Here is a 12,904-nt window from a genome sequence, read left to right as displayed (position 1 = left end):
CTGTCTCGCATGACCGTCTCATAAACAAACTAGGGAAATGCAGGCTAGATGGAGCTTCTATAAGGTGGGTGCAAAATTGGTTGGAAAACCATTCCCAGTGCGTAGTTATCAGTGGTTCACAGTCATGCTGGAAGGACATAATGAGTGAGGCCCCGCAGGAATCAGTTCTGGGTCCGGTTCAGTTCAATATCTTCATCAATGATTTAGATAATGGCATACAGAGTACACTTATAAAGGTTGTGGACGATACCAAGCTGGGCGGGGTGGCAAGTGCTTTGGAGGATAGGATTAAAATTCAAAATGATCTAGACAAACTGGAGAAATGGTCTGAAGTAAATAGGATGAAATTCAAAATGGACAAATGCAAAGGACTCCATTTAGGAAGGAACAATCAGTTGCATACGTACAAAATGGGAAATGACTGCCTAGGAAGGAGTTCTTTGGAAAGGGATCTGGGGGTCCTAGTGGACCACAAGATAAATATGAGTCAACAGTGTAACGCTGTCGCAAAAAAAGTGATCATCATTCTGGGATGTATTAGCAGGAACGTTGTAAGCAAGACACACAAAGTAATTCTTCCGCTCTACTCTGCACCGATTAGGCCTTAACTGGAATATTGTGTCCAGTTCTAGGTGCCACATTTCAGGAAGAATGTGGACAAATTGGAGAGAGTCCAGAGAAGAGCCACAAAAATGATTAAAGGTCTAGAAAACATGACTTATGAGGGAAGATTGAAAAAATTGGGTTTGTTTAATCTGGAAAAGAGAAGACTGAAAGGGGACATGATAACCGTTGTCAAGTATGTAAAAGATTGTTACAAGGAGGAGTAAGAAAAATTGTTGTTTTTTTAACTTCTGGGGATAGGACAAGAAGCAATGGGCTTAAATTGCAGCAAGGGTGGTTTAGGTTGGACATTAGGAAAAACTTCCTAATTGTCAGGACGGTTAAGCACTGGAATAAATTGCCTAGGGAGGTTGTGGAGTCTTCATCGCTGGAGATTTTTAAGAGCAGGTGAGACAAACACCTGTCAGGAATGGTCTAGATAATACTTAATCCTGCCACGAGTGCAGGGGACTGGACTAGATGACCTCACAAGGTCCCTTCCAGTTCTATGATTCTATGTGACTGTTAAGCTTAAACCCGGAGAAAAATATCCAGACAACTAGAAACTGCATTATAGTTTTTCACAGTATTATACAGTATATTAAAATTCTTCTTTCTAAGGAAACTGTGGTACAGTTACTTATTCTTTTTTTCATCACTACCACAGTTTCCTGTAAATTGCAATCTCTCTTTGAGATTAAAAATGCACTGACTCATCACCCCTTTTTGCCATACAGATAAGGATCACCAATCTATTTAAAAAAATAGTGGATTTCTAACTCTTCTCATACTGAAAGCAGAGGCATCAGATGAAGTTGTTTTTTTGGTTTTTTTTAAAGCTTCTTTCAAGAACATGGGGGGCTTGCTATTTTTAGTCTTTACTAGCTTAAATACCACTTTGATAAAAACAGGCTCAAAATGAGTACTCACAAAAAGCGAAACCAGCAGATGTCCCACTCACACCAAAGCTATAGCCTGCTAATAACTGCATTTCATCCATCTGTTATGTTCCAGTTTATGACATGTTTTCAGCTCATGATTGATTTGGAAAAACAACAATCGTTTACTTATTTTTGTGCCCCCTTCTTGTGATTTAAAAGAACCCCACAAACAACCTCTTTCCAACCCCGATCTCTCACCCCCAACACACACTCTTGACTAGGATGTTGCAATCTGTATTCTAATCTCTTTCTACGCTTTTTGTTTGTTCGTTCTCTATTTTAGAACTTTTTAATAAAATCCATTTCTACTTTTACACTATAAGGGGCTGGAATGCTTTCAACTTTTTTTTTTCTTTCAACATTTCTCCTCTTACCTCCCTTATCTTAAAAAAAAGTTCAAGATAAGAAACTGAACATCTTATAAATTGAAACTTGTTTAACACTTGAGTCTGATCAGCCTTGCATGAGTTATACTGTGTGGCTTAACATAACTTTTGTCCCTTTCATGTGGATCTGAAGTCAGCACCTGAATTTTACAGATGGAGAAAGTGAGGTAGAGAGGGCACACTGCAGGTCAATGACAGAGCTGTGATGAGAACTCTGGAGTAGAGCTGGGCAAAATATTTTGGTCAATTTTTTTTTTCGGGAAAAGGTGCAGATTCAGCAACACAAAATGTTTCATGATTCATGTCCGTTTCACCAAATCATTTATCTCAATCCTCCTTTTTCCCCCCCATTCGGAAAAAGTTTACATGTTTTGTTTCAGTACTTTTGAAATCTTCAATTTGTTTGGGTTGAAATAAACTTCATTTTGTAATTTCCTTCAATATTACACTTAAAATAGCAAATAAGATTTTTTTTAAAAAGCTCAAAATTTCTGGAAAACTTCAAAAACACTCATTTAAAAAAAAACCAACCCACACACAAAGGTATTTTTACCTTTTCAGATGAATGTTTGAAAACCAAACATTTTTATTGGAAAAAATTTGTTTTAAAACCAGAAAAATTCAACCAAAGTGAAAATTTTCTGTTCTAACTTTCAGTTTGGTCACACAATTATTTTGTCAAAATATGATTTTGGTAAAAAAAAATTGGCCAGTAGAATTAAGCCTCCCCCAACTCCTGGGTGGCTATAAGTAGTAGTATAACATTATGTTTGCAGATGAGGAAGCAGAGAGACAGAGAGAAGTGATTCAGGAAGGAGCTGAGAATAGGACCTACCTGTCCTGCCTTCAGGTGAAGTCAGTAGGAATGCAGAATGGAGCCTAGGAGTCTCTACAGTGCTGATGAAGATTGATCAAGAAGAGCTGGCAAGGAGAGCTAATATTTGGCTATTTTTTGGGGTAAAAGCTAAGGTAAGTTCCAACAAAAAAAAAAGTGCTTTTGAAATATGTATTTTTTTCACAGTGGTACATTTGTGTGTCGTATTATTGAAGAGACATTTGTATCTCAGTGAAGTGTGTCTTCAAGATCATAACAATTGTAGCTTTTTACTAAATATTGTAACCTCTTAATTCCTTGGGAACTAGTTACTTACTACTAGAGTGGAGAAACTGGATTGTCTCTTTTATGCTCTTTAATATGAGACAATAGGAGTAAGGAGCCACTGACTTTAAACATACCTCATCTACTTTTATTTGCAATGGTAAAATGCAGTAATTTAGTATAAATAATGCCTAAACTTACTGTCAGTTACAACGAAAGAACATTGAAATTTTACTTCAATCCTTTTTTGCTGCTGAGTACTCTGTTATAAGCAATTGTGTCTTTGTTGCTTCCAAAATGTTTTTTGGATTGCATGCTTCAAAGAGAGCTTGACCTTCATTTATTTTAATCACTGCAAGGACATTTCACAATTAGATACTGGCAAAGTTTAATCTCTACCTTTCTACCATGAAGAATGGTCATCTGGTCTTTGTACTGTAGTGAGGCAAGTACAAAAGGATCAACATAATGCTTTCAGCTCTGAATTGCATATTTGAGAGCGTTGCTGCATTCACTAACTTTTCGTAATACTAGCTCTGAACGGAACTCACACAGTATATGGTCCGATTTTCTTTGCAGTACTTTATCCATAGATGAACTGCCAATTCCTCCTTTACTTTGCCAGTGAGTCTGACCTTTGATGCTTGATCAAGTAAGGATGATGGTTTTTGAGAGGCTCTCTCTCTTCAGAGGAGATTTCTCTAGCATCTTACCTAATTCTGTAGTACAATAGTAAGAATCAGTTTCATTACCAGTCTGTCTCATATTCCTTGTTTTCCTCCTTTGGTCCTGTTCCCTTATCATTTGGTTAAGAGTTTTGTTTTGGGTTTTGCTTAGTTGTCAATGATTTAAAAACAAAGTGCCATGAATCAGTTGAACTTGCACTTTGGTTTTAATACATGTTGTCAAGGCAGTAAAGACCGATCTGCTGGCAATGTGTCATACCTTTTTGAGCTTCGTGTTTAATTGCCAGGGAGGCTCTGTAGCAGAAATTGGCTTTGTAGATGCTGGCAAATGACATCAACTTTGGCTCTTGACTGTTTGCTTTCAGCCTGCCAGCCTTGCAAGCCTCATGTTCAACATCTGTTGTGTGGCCTTGTGAAGAGTTAAGCCCATGTTGTGTGTTCATATCTTATTTTAATGACTTAAAGGGAGCAAAAGTCAGAAGAGTGATGATAGACATCCTCAACTGAATTGGAAAATTTCCTTGACAAACTTCTGCCAAAGAACAAAGACAGCCAGCAGTGACATTGAGTACACACTGCTTTCAGCACTGGACTTAAACAATTGTTCTGCAGTATTATCTGAAGACTACAATGTTTATCATTCGTAGATCCTTCCTTCCCCCACAGTCAGATGCCCTGATTCCAGTAGGAATCATGGCATAATATGTAACTGATCTGGCATGTTCCTCCAGGGGGGAGAATCTTACTCAAATGACCACTGACTTTCTGTTCTCTTTATAAACCATCCCTGAAGATGTATGAATGTACACAGCACCATCTTCCTGGTACTTGGGTTTAAGAATGCTCCAAGCAGAGCAGGTGTGTCTTTTGGCCTTCTCCAACTCACCTTTCAAGTTCATAGGTCTGTACAAAGTAGAAAAATAATTGACTCCTTATTAAAGTTAACAGCTTTCTAGTGAGCTCAGCTGAGATCACAAATTCCAAGTGCTAAAATTATCTTGTCAGAAGAGCTTGATTGAAGTTGGAGGAAAATGTAATAAGAACTTGGCATTCCTCTGTAGAATTGTAGCTTCAAAGCTCCATAAAATCTCTCAAATTACTGCACTACAATTCGGCTCTTAGTTTTTGACTTTCCAAGTATATTTAGAAATTTCCAGTCTCTTATTAATTGTTTTCCTTTGTTGATGCACTGGACTGCATGCTGCCTTTTGTTTCAGTTCTATTCTCCACCATTTGCCTCCAAGTCGGTTTTAGCTCCATGCAACTTCATATGAAAAAAGAATTCCCTAAAGTTAGGAAGTATAATTTACTACCTGAAGTAAATTACTGGAAGGAAGGAAATTCTTTATAAACCATTCCCTTAACTCCCCCTGCTGTTCCTTTTCAAAAAAGAAGGGAACACATATTAATGTATTGGAGAGAATCATAGAATATCAAGGTTGCAAGGGACCTCAGGAGATCATCTAGTCCAACCCCCTGCTCAAAGCAGGACCAATCCCCAGACAGATTTTTATCCCAGTTCCCTAAATGGCCCCCTCAAAGATTGAACTCACAACCCTGGGTTTAGTAGGCCAATGCTGAAACCACTGGGCTATTCCTCCCCCCAGTTGAAATCCTTCTACTTCTTATATTGAGACCCTTCCAGACAAGTAGGTTGTACATGCTCATTGTACATAACCACCATAGAGGGCTAATTGCAACATGCCAAAGAGGTTGTTGCTGCTTCTTTCACCATCTCTTAACCTGTTCCTCTTGCCACATTTACAGAAGCAGTGCTTCAATAAGTATTTGGTCCTGCCATGAGGGCAGGGGACTGGACTCGATGACCTCTCGAGGTCTCTTCCAGTCCCAGAGTCTATGAATCTATAAATCCTTTAGCCTACTGTGGTCTTAATTGTCCCCAAGCTGACTAATCATGTTGGGATTACTGAGGGAGCCAATGGTGCTCCAAACCAGCTCCCCTCACAAAACCTAAAGGAGTTACTAAGCTGAAAAAACACGGCAGAGTGAATTTAATAAGCATTATTACCTAATATAAAACAGACTAATTTGTTAATTGGGTCACTGACTAAAATACTTTCAGTGGTCCCTGATCACAGTATTTTTTTTCTTTCCCCAAAAGACAACATACTGTGATCAGGGACAAGTGGTTTCAGAAGAGGTACAGAGGAAGCATGGTCTAATCTGAGAATGGCTCCGCCACTGATTCATTGAAAGACCTTAGGCAAGTTGCTTGACATCTCTCTGCCTGTCTCATGTAAGGGCCTGTAGCTGGCCTGCTTACCTGCCTGCTTAACCCCCAGACAGTCTAACGAGCACAGCTGGGTCCCAACTGAGTTGCCTGTTTGGTCACACACCCTCTTTCCCCCAGTTGGCTGAAGGGATTAGCATACCTGCTCTTAAGGGCAGCAGCAGGGTGCTGGCTGCTCAAAGCATTCGGCTCTGGGCTGCATTAACTTCTGCTCCTGCCATGTTCCAGACCCTCTTTTCTGCCATGCTCAAGTCTCACCGCTCCCTTTTTTCAGCCCTGTCCCAGCCTCATTCCTGCCTCAGACCCAGCCCTACTCCTGCCTTCCTTGACTCCAGGTAACCCGGTTCTGACACTCGGCTTGGATTCCTGGCTCTGACTCTAGCTTGACGCGTGGCTTGGTGATTTTAGAGCCTCTCATTCTGACCCTCTGTGACATTTCCCCAGGGTACAATCTGGATTGTTGAATGGGTGAGTCCCCTTAATTCTCTAGTCTGAGGTGTCTTTTACACTGCTTTGCTGTGAACAGCCATCGCTTCCGGTCCTGTTCATATACAGCCACTAGCATGTAAAGTCGCTCCCAGCTATGTTACATTAATGCTTTTCCAGCCATTCATGAATTACATATGCATATTCTTCAGTCTTAGCCTTGTTCCCCAGAAATGTGCAACTTGCACTGCTCAGTACCCTCCTGGACAGTATAAGCTCATAGTAAGTCTGTCATTCCAACACTGGGCAATGATTATGCATCAGTCTTGTCATCCTATGTAGAGCTTCCCAAACACTTCAATCCAAACACACTGGTTTAGATAAAATAATAAAACAAAACAAGTTTATTAACTACAGATAGATTCTAAGTGATAAGGGATAAAAGTCAGAATTGGTTACAGAAGAAATAAAAACACAAGCTAATACCTAAATGAACTTAAAAGCAAAATGACTTTCTCACCATAAGCTGCAACAGTTCACAGACTGGATTTCCTTTCAGCCATGTACCCCTCCTTCAGTTCAGAGTCCTTCAGGTGTTCACTGATGTCATGAACAGCGAGATGGGAGGAAGAGAGGGATGATGAGGTCACAGTCTTATTTTTATACCCTCCTCTTCCTCTTTCAGGATTACTACCTGTTGGGGCGTAGAATAGTCTGCTGTGTATGTGAAATTTGAACATCTAATTTCACATACAGGGATGTTCTGGCCGCGGCTTCCTGCCTCCCGCATTGGCCTGGGACTGCGAACCGCAGCCAGTGGGAGCCGCGATCGGCCGAACTTGCCGACGCGGCAGATAAACAAACCGGGCCGGCCTGCCAGGGTGCTTACCCTGGCGAGCCGCGAGCCACCGGTTGCCGACCCCTGAGTTAGAGGGACTCCTCTGAAATCATTTCAATATGTGAAGTGAGGATGCTATAGAGCTGTGGAAAACTTGGTGATCTCAGTTCATATGAATTCATGGGAATCTCTTCCTGGATCTCGATCACCTAGACCAGTGTTTCTCAAACTTGGGACGCCGCTTGTGCAGGGAAAGCCCCTGGCTGGCCGGGCCGGTTTGTTTACCTGCATCATCCACAGGTCTGGCCAACTGCGGAACGGGCGCAGGCCAGCGGACGTACTGGCTGCCGCTTCCAGCAGCTCCCATTGGCCTGGAGCAGTGAACTGCGGCCACTGGGAGCTGTGATCAGCCAAACCTGTGGACTCAGCAGGTAAACAAACCGGCCTGGACCGCCAGGGGCTTTCCCTACACAAGCGGCGTCCCAAGTTCGGGAAACACTGCCCTATACGTTCACACCCTGTAGTCTTGGCTTAATTTTCATGCTTAACTTCCCACGCTCGCAACAAAAGATGGTAGTGCTTTGCTCCGGCACCACCCTGCTACTGTTAAACTTGTCCTTCTGACTGAGCTAATGTAATGGGACAGTATGGGTGGGGTTTTGGCAAACTGTGATACTAATTTATTAAGTGACATATTGCTGCATGCATATACACCATGATGCTAGCTCTGAGCATGGAATTTGTCTTTTAGATCGTTGTTGTAGCTTTTTGCAAAATGAACAGTTGTTATAAAATGTTCTCTCAATACTATTGAGTTGGTGGAATTCTAAAGAAACTCGTAAACTTATATTTTCTTATATATACTATGTTCGAAATTTGTAACTATAATTTGAACAAAGCTGTAAAACAAATTCTCTTGTCTGTATAGTGCCCTGCACAAGAGAGCACTATAAAGCATGAACCTCTGTTGCTTGAGCTAAAGATTTAAATCCACCAGCTGAAAGCAGTAAAATACTCCAGAAGAGGTTAATGTGACCAGCTGTTCAAAGTGGAAGTAAGACTTGCACTCCCATAGAGCTGTCACATCTATACTATAATTGAAACAGTGCTAGCCACAACTGTTAGCCAAGGTTTTTACTTTTAAATCTGAAAACCATAGTAAAATGGTGCTATAGAGTATAGCCCTCTATGCAGCCTGCAACATTATTTTGTGAGGGGGAAACGTCTGTATGTACATGGCTATACTGCTTAGTATTGTGTGATTTTTTTTGTATGGGAAGAAATAGAAGTAAATAATAGACATGTCCTCCACTCTGCAAATTTTCAATACTGATGAAATGTCTCTAACTTCATTTTAAGTGTAAAAAGTTATTTAAGAAAATATGTATTTAATGGTTAATACTCCACACCTGCAACAAACTCTATGCAGGTGGATTCCTGCACCCACACAGAGGTGATTACAGTGGTGCTCTGTGCAGAGCAGGGGTCTGTCTGTCCAATGTTCATTGCAGGATTGGTTAAACACTTACTAAAATTCTCTGGCATCTTGTTCTCGTCCTACTGCTGTCATATGTCTTATTTAACTGAAGATTTCCCTGCCTCTTTTTTTTTTTTAAAGGAAGTCATCTGTTTTTGTTGTTATGGATCAGTTGTAAGGGAAGATGTGGACCCAGCATGCTTGGAGCTGATATTGCTCATTACATTTGGGGAGCTTTTGCGTGATGCTGGCTGATGTCCCATTTATAAACATTTTGTAAAAAAAAAAACCCCTCACAATAATAGGCTAGCATCCTTTTGTAGCTTGTTTTATTTAAAAATAGATAAAAGGCACTTTTTTTTTTTTTAGCTACACACACGCAGACTTGGTCCCTGGGTTAAGCAAAGGTTTGATACATTTACATTTAGATGGTAGAAATGGGCTAGTTAACTGTGTTGCTAGACTTGTGAAAGGAAGAAAAGAAGTCACTTGATCAGTCAGCAAGACCACATGACAAACAGCTGAAAGTAATTAGGTGGGTTGTGATGTTTTTCCAGCGCTGGTTGATCTTGTATGTTACGATATAGGCAGCATAACGTCCGAGTGCAAATGGTGATTTGAGTCTAAATATACTTTTCTAAATTGCATGTTTTTTCTCCATTGATATCCGTTGTAGATGAAAACCAACTTTCTTTGCATGGATGTGGTGTTCAAGAGATCCAAACTGCATCAGCACTGGGAAACTTGTAATTAAAGTAGATCTGGAAAACTACAGATCTAGTTCCTGTTAATCCCAGGTATGTAAACTCCTTTTCTCTCAGTGATTTACATACGTATTTACTGTGTTACTTTCTGGTGCTGATAAGAGTTTATAAAAAATGAATCTAAATACTGTGATTTTTTTTAACACAGTTATTTCCTTGTACTTTGACAGGTTGATTTTAAACATTTTTATTTCATCTTTGATATAGACTTAATCAGCTGTACTAAATCCTCAAGTCCTGGAGGTGAAAGTGAAGTGAAGACTCTATAAATGCAGTATATGGTGTTATGTAGAATGTGCTGCTCTATCTTTTGTAAGGAGCTAAACAAAATGCAGCTCTTTGGTGCTGAGTAAAATGGCTTTTTTGTTTTAGAATGATGTGTTTAGTGATTGTAAATGTTTGAGTAAAAACCAACCTGACTGAGGTTGTGGGAGACCTAGCTAAGGCTGTCAGTGCTGCAGGCTGCAGAGGGTTTCTCTCTAAATGGTCTTAAAAACTTTAGAGGCAGGAAAGTTTATTTTACTCTTGATTTATATATGCTTTCTATTGAAAAGTATTTCTCAGATTGCTGATATTCTGCTTTACAACTGAGTCAGTCATTGGATAAATAAATACAGATTAAATATTTAATCTGTATTTAACCGAGTAGAATTTTTTTGGCCCATAGTCTGAGACTATAATTACCTAAACTCTTATGTAAAGATACATTAGCAAAATATTATGCAAATAATAACTACCGATATGTACATATAAAACAAAACTGAAAAATGACTTTTTTAAATGATCTTGTAGTATGAATTTCTGTTATAGGGTAGAACTATATTTTAGCTGTATATTTAATCTAAGTATGGCAGTAATGCATAAGCTTTTTATAGCTAAACTAAATTATGGAGGATAAAACAATTTACAGGAAGGAGAAATCTGATTTTTGGCCCTGAACGTGCATCAAGATCCACTGGGCTAAACTTCTGTATTCATGTAGATCAATGTATATCGATGAGATTCCATGACCACAAGGGTCTGTGCTAGTGGATCCTGATGCAGGATCTTTGTGTGTGAAATAGCCTATTCGGAAAGAGACTAGCTCTCCCTTTCTACTATCTCTGCTGGTAGAAGAGTGTGTAGTTTTATGTGTGAAACATCATGAGCTGCTTCTCTTTGTGGGTTGATTTTTAAACTGTGCGTCCTACAAAGTTGGGCCAGCTCTTGCACATAATTAACATGCGAGTGATCAAAAGAACAAGGATGGCCAATTGTATAACAAATGCAACTTGATTTTTAAAAAGACAGTTTTAGGACTGCAAACATATCTGTGTTGAAGGACCCATGTGGGATTTTGTACCTCAGCCCAAAGGATACTCCTCAGAGGCTCCTGAAATGTCTTTGGTCCATCTTAAGCCACATTTCCCCCCCACCAACTCCATGTCACAGATCTGGTCGGGCTCCCCCTGCTGGTGGCGATCAGATTGAGAGGATCCCAACATGGAGTCCCCTCTGTGCTTTAAGCTTCCCTGGGTCTCAGCAGGCTGCAGCACTGTTTCCTCTCTTGGCCTCTCTGGCATGTTTCCTGGGCTCATCAGTTTCCTATATGCAGCTCCACTCAGTGTGAGCTGGTGAAAGTCTGAAGAATTCCCAAATAGATCAGCACCTGCCCTTTGTAACCTTCCAGTCCCTTTGTGAGGCGACATCTGAGGAGGCAAATCCAGGACACTTTGTTGTCAGGAGACCTTCTCCCTGACAAATCAGTTTTCATGGTCAGAGCCAGTCTTTTGTCTAGAGCAATAGTTCCCAAACTTGTTCCGCCGCTTGTGCGAGTAAAGCCCCTGGTGGGCCGGGCCGGTTTGTTTACCTGCCGCATCCGCAGGTTCGGCCATTCGCGGCTCCCAGTGGCCCCCATGGTTCGCTGCTCCAGGCCAATGGGAGCCGCTGGAAGCGGCGGCCAGTACGTCTCTCGGCTCGTGCCGCTTCCAGCAGCTCCCATTGGCCTGGAGCAGCGAACCGCGGGGGCCACTGGGAGCCGCGATTGGCCGAACCTGCGGATGCGGCAGATAAACCGACCCGGCCCACCAGGGGCTTTCCCCACACAAGCGACAGAACAAGTTTGGGAAGCACTGGTCTAGAGCAATAAGCAATTACATTTCAGTAGCTGAACACTGAAGTCAGCAACCCTCTTGTGTCAGCAGCTTTGGCATTTCAAATCCAACATAAAGGAAAAAAACACAGAGAAGATACTTAGCCTCCATATTCAGAAGGGAGTTTGTAGCTTGGTAATGATGCATACAGGGTTCATAAATTGTACAGATCCTCAGATCACTACTCCCCATTATGGCCCCTGAGCACATGTTGGCAGTTACCATCACAGTGCTCATTGGAGCTAGGTGAAATTTTTTTGGTGAAAAATGCAGCAACACAGAACAATTTCATGAAGTGTGTGTGTGTGTGTGTGTGTATATCAACACACACACCACCCCTCTACAAGTCTAAATGTTAAGACTATATCTTTGAAATGAAATGTTTAAATTTTTTGGTTTGAAATGAGTTGTGAGAAATTTCCTTCCAATTTATTAAAATAAAAAACATTGAAATGCTCAGAATTAAAACAAACTCTTTCGTTTGATCTGAAACAAATTTTGTTCGGCAATTGACCCACCCTAAATAAAAATCAATGACCTGAAAACCCCATTATTCACATAATGCTCAACTCTAGCTGGGATAAAGAACTAACTGTAGTGACCTCTAAGACTGCCATCTTCACCATACCATAAATAAATTAGAAGGAATTATTCACAGAGCAGAAGGAACCATTATCATCCTTCATTTTGCGGGAAAATCACATGTCTGCTCCCAAACTCGTGGTCCTTCTTAGCTTTGAAGTCACCAGATTCTGCTTGTCTGGTTTTGAAAAGACCTCAGATACACTGCACTGAAGCTTAACCAGACTTTCTATTGTAAATGTAAGTGCCTAAAAAATTAGGTTCTATAAATGTTTCGACTTGGATGAACCACCTCGCTGGCATTGGGCTTATTTCCCTTTCCCTCCGTCCCTTTCTTAGTCAGTTTATTATACTTACAAGGCTGAGCCCCAAACCATGTATTAAGCAGATACATGAACAGCTTCTTTGTTGGGATTAGTATGCTGTTGTCTTTTATAAAGAATTATCTTGTTCAAAACAGTATTAGGTAAAATAGCCCAGAACAAAACTCCCTGTAAACACCTTTTCCCAGAGTCAGACTCATTGTAATTCTTTTCCTGCTCTGCTAGATAGACGTGCTGTTATCATTTCAGGTGCCCATTTTGTTCTTTTAATGTAATATTTCTGAATAATTTTAAAGTGGGTATTAAATATCCTGTTTGGAAATCAGTTTCGTAATCCATTCTAGTTTGTCTGGTTATTTAAAGAATTTTTAAAAACAGTTTAAACTAACTCATTTG

At 40.5% G+C, this 12,904-nt stretch overlaps 1 protein-coding gene across 3 annotated transcripts in view; it reads left to right on the top strand.

Annotated features, from left to right (window-relative positions):
* The window catches only part of RAB27A (RAB27A, member RAS oncogene family), a 74,121-nt gene that overhangs the window by 16,166 nt on the left and 45,051 nt on the right, over positions 1-12,904 (top strand). For 2 of the 3 annotated variants that reach the window (XM_044980848.1, XM_044980850.1), the window contains exons 2-3: positions 2,707-2,899; positions 9,384-9,504. The gene's annotated coding sequence lies outside the window, so the exon portion shown is untranslated. The remainder of the gene's footprint in view (positions 1-2,706; positions 2,900-9,383; positions 9,505-12,904) is intronic. The other variant, XM_044980849.1, reaches the window with a different exon arrangement.

Source organism: Mauremys mutica, chromosome 11 (assembly GCF_020497125.1).
Source record: "Mauremys mutica isolate MM-2020 ecotype Southern chromosome 11, ASM2049712v1, whole genome shotgun sequence".
Lineage (NCBI taxonomy): Eukaryota > Metazoa > Chordata > Testudines > Geoemydidae > Mauremys > Mauremys mutica.
This window is presented reverse-complemented; position numbering and strand designations above follow the sequence as displayed.